General features: G+C 46.7%; 1 long non-coding RNA gene across 1 annotated transcript; it reads left to right on the top strand.

Annotated features, from left to right (window-relative positions):
• The first annotated feature begins 792 nt into the window (after window positions 1-792).
• On the top strand, window positions 793-2,604 carry LOC127222978 (uncharacterized). The gene is made up of 2 exons (XR_007834605.1): window positions 793-871; window positions 2,418-2,604. It is a non-coding gene; the product is annotated as an uncharacterized LOC127222978 (long non-coding RNA).
• The last annotated feature ends 1,781 nt before the right edge of the window (window positions 2,605-4,385 follow it).

Below are 4,385 nucleotides of genomic sequence, written 5' to 3' on the forward strand. Positions count from 1 at the left end.
CGCCCCTCCCCTCCCCCCGCCCGGCCGCCGCCGCCGCCGCCGCCGCCGCCGTGCCGATTCACCGCCGCGTATCCGTCCGCCAACGCCGGCGGCGCGAGCGCGGGCCGAGCCGAGGGTTGGAGGGAGCGGTTTGCCCTCCCTTCGCCCGGGCCCGAGGGGACGCGCCACCCGCCTGCCGCCGCCGCCTCCGGGTCGCAACAGCACCTTTCTCACGGAACTGATCGGAGGTCGGGCCGCGAGGGCGGGGGACGGAGGCGGGTCATGGGCCGAGGGGGAGGGCAGGCGAGCGGCGGAAACCCTAAGGCTCAGAGAAGCATCGAGAACCGGAAGGAGACCTTCGGAGGAAGGGGATGGCAGCGGCAGCTGCGCGGTCCGGGCCCCCGCGCCCCTCCCTACCGCGGCCCCCCGGTTTCCTCACTTGGCTCTGGAGGCGGCGGGTCTCGCGAGAACCTCGTGGCAGGCTCCCCGGAGCTCCGGCTCTGCAATGACTTAAGGGCAGTTTTGTGCTCTCTTCCTGGCTGGGGCCCGCCCCCAAAGCCGCAAGTTATCGCGAGAGGCGCCGGTACACCCCCCCCCTCCCCGAGGTTCTCGCTGGGCGGGCCTTGGGCCCCAAGCACCGCCCCCGGGTGCTTAGGCTGGTGGGCGGGAGAGGAAGTGGAATTCCCCAGGCCGGCGGGGCGGCCGGCGCCGGCGCGCGCTGACGCTGCCCGCCCCCTCCCGGGCGTCCAATGAGGGGCGTGCTGTGGGCGGGGCCGCGGCGTCGAGGCGGGGCGTGCTGCGGGCTTCCGGGGGCCCAGGTGATGGAGATCTCTTCCCGGGCTCCTCGGAGAGGGCTGAGCGGCGGGAGGAGGCTCCCCTCAAATTAGGAACGGTAATTTAAAGCAGATCCAGGCCGAGCGCTGCTCGCGCCGCCACGTGCGGAGTGAGTGATGTGCGAGCTAGACCCCGAGGGCCCCGTGCGAGCCGCGGCCTGGAGGGTCGTGCGTGAGCGCAGCCTTAACAATGCAGCTTAATTGTGATCGGATTGCTTAGAGCCTTACCCCCCCCACCCCCCCGACGTCAGGCAAAGTTAGGTGCGCAGCGGCAACTGGAGTGAGTGCGTGAGGATCTTTCTCCCGTTGCGGTTTCAGATTTTGAGCCCTAAAACATTAGGGAATCGGTTTGGAGTGATTTCAGTGGGTGAGATCTCCTTTAAAAAGTGTACCACTGTCGTATTTTTTGGACCGCCGTGTACAGGGGCCGTTTGTTATCTAGTGTATCCTTTGGTTTGAAAGCTAAGCCTTTAATTTTCGAAAGGCATTTAAAGGCAGAGAGGATCAACCTGCTTTAGGATTTTCTAGCATCCATGAATAACCCCACTTGAAGTGAAATCTTGCAGGACTACATGGAAATAACTTGAATTTTGAAAACCTGTTGCAGACAATAGTCCCTAATTAAATGATAAAAAGTGATGAAGGATCTAATATGTGCTCTAAGAATGAGGGTGTATATCGTGTGTATGTATACACGCACATATAGCTGCATATATAAAAAGTCACTAGAGCGATTAGTGGAATGCAGCTGCTTCAGCTAGTGTCCATAGGAATCACCTGTAGTTTAGTATAAAATGTTGATTTTGATTTAGTAGGCCTGAGTAGGAGCCCGAGCTTACACATTTACAACAAGCTCCCAAGTGATAGAGATTATTTGAACATTTCTGAGTTAGTAAAACCCTGAGTACTTCATGCTCTCCTGGCCACCTCCTACACTTCCTCCTCCCTGAAAACAACCCATTGTTCTCTTTCGGCTCACCAGTTAAAGTAGAAGCAAAGAATTAAGCATGGGGTGGAGGGAGAAACCCAGATCAAGGCTTTTGCTTACTGTTTCTTTGTATTTATGTTACTGGTCGGGTTCCACATCTTACAGGTTTGTTTCTTCACTACCTATCTAGATGATACGCCTGCCCTTTGTCAGAGTTGTCGTGTCTTAAATGTCATAATTCGAAAGGACACTGCAGGCTGTACAGGTTTTATCAGTGTTTACTCTTTTATGATAGCATACAAATAATGGGTTTCCCGGTGACTGTCCTATACACTCACATCACACTTTGTTTTTCTTAGCCTTTACACACACTGCTCCTCCTCCTTGCTAATGAACTTGATTGAATGTGAAATTTATTGAAGTAATAATATATATATAGATTATATGTACGACTGTTATGTACCAAGCACTGTCCTTATTTTTACAAATAAGCACTTTCTTACAGAGGAACCAGGGCACAGATTGCTTTTAAACCAAGGAGTCAGACCTATATGAAGTGGCAGAAGTGGGATTTGAATGCAGGTATTTAACTTCAGAGTGTTTGTAGACCAAGATGTTTTATATTTGTGTTTTAAATTGACATCTGAATCTAATTTGACTTCTTTTCCCATTTGTAGTTTCAGAAGCCAGGGTGCAGTGATTAGTGGGAAACACTGCAAACTACTGATCAGGAACTCTCAACATACAGGGAGGATAATGAAGAAGTTTCAAAGAAACCAGTTCCTGTTGCTGTAATCTAACAAGTTTCAACATAAAAGTACCCTGAACCTTTACTGCTGTGTAACAAAGCACAGCAGCCTGGGACACACTCGAGGTCAGAGTTCTTGTTTCTAAAACTATGTGGGCAGTTCAGTAAAGCTGTTTACCCTTCTCAAAATAATGTTCCACATGTAAATACACACATTTATATATACATTTTATAAAGACATTTGAAGTTAACAGTTTCAAGAGAAAGCAAACATGGTTTGAGTAAGTTTTATAGACACAGCAAGATCAGGACTGGGGATATTGCTCAGTGTGTGTCTAGCATGCATGAAGCCCTAGGTTCAGTTCCCTAGCACCTATAAACTGGTTGATAGCAGCATTCATGTAACCCAGAACTTGGGGTTGGAGCAAGGGTGGATGTGGTGGAGTTTATCCTCACCTTGTGTCAAGCTCAAGGTCTGCTTGGAATATGTAAGACTCTTAACTCAAAAGAAATAAAAACAAACAGTAGGACCTAACAGGTTAGTAAAGACCCAAGTTTTGAAATAATAAAGGAGAATGGTAGTGCCAGTCTATTAGAATTATAATGTCGCACACACTGATTGAAAACTAGGTTTGCTAACACTATAGTGTTTACCTCCAACATTATTAGTTGAAGAAATGCAAAAATTGTCATTAGTGATTAGTAAAAAATAAGATACAGTGTTTTAGCTGGGCATGGTATTGAAGGCTTATGATCCTGGCCGTGGGAGGTAGGAGTTCAAGGATCAGGAGTTCAAGGTCATGCTTAGTTACATGAGGAGTGGGATGCCAGAGGCTGGAGAGATGCGTCAGAAGTCAGGAGCACTTTTGCTCTTCCACAGGACCAGGTTCGATACAAAGCATCTTCCCTGTGGCCCACAACCATCCCTATCTCCAGTTCCAGTGGCTCTGATGCCTTTTGTAGTCCATGGGCACCAGCCTTGCACATAACATATAAACACATGGAGGTAAAACACTCCTACGCATAAATCTTTTTCAAGTTTGAGACCGGCATGTATGACATGATCCTATCTAAAAAGTGCCCTCGGGTAGTACATACACAATAAAGTATACGATTTATATTCAAAGCTTTTTGGTATATTCTGCAAATACATGATTTGGAACCCAAGTGAAACAAATATATTTCTTACATAAAAATCCGATTAATTTTGTACTTTCTGGTTTACAATATCTTTCTTACAAAGTTAAACTAATAGTTTGAGAAAATTGTGTTTTGGCGGCATGGTATCACACCCCTGTATTCTCAGCACTGAGGGTTAGAGGAAGGACAGCTCTGATTGGGGGCCTACGTGGGTTACATAATGACACTTTCAAAACAAGACTTGTGCTTTCATATTGAAAACATGACCTTAAATTGGTAGGGTTTGGGCTTTTAATGAGCCATGCACAAATCTTTGAGTTAAAAAAAGAGTGTTTTGTTTTGTTTTCTACAGAAAAAATATACACAAATGTTCATAGTAGCTATTAGTCATGATGGTCAAAAACAGACAACAGATACTTAGCAGTTGGTTTGGTGATATATCTATGGAACAAAATTACACTAAACAGAACAGAATACTGGCATCTGGTGGCACACAGGTGATTATGAATTAAGGTCAGCCTGGGCTACTGCTGAGTTCTAGGCCAGGCTAAATGAAGTATGCAGAAACGTGGGAAGAAAAACATTACAAACCAACTTAAATTATTCTTGAAGTAATCCCTGTAATCTAAAAGCAAGCAGGAAAGCTTTTTTTACTTGCTTGGTATGAAATTTTTATGAATTCATGGATGTGCACATAAAAATACTTAATATGTATTTATACTTTATCAGTATTTTAAAATACTAATTTTCCATTATA

The sequence above is a fragment of the Phodopus roborovskii genome, unplaced genomic scaffold (assembly GCF_943737965.1).
Source record: "Phodopus roborovskii unplaced genomic scaffold, PHOROB, whole genome shotgun sequence".
NCBI lineage: Eukaryota > Metazoa > Chordata > Mammalia > Rodentia > Cricetidae > Phodopus > Phodopus roborovskii.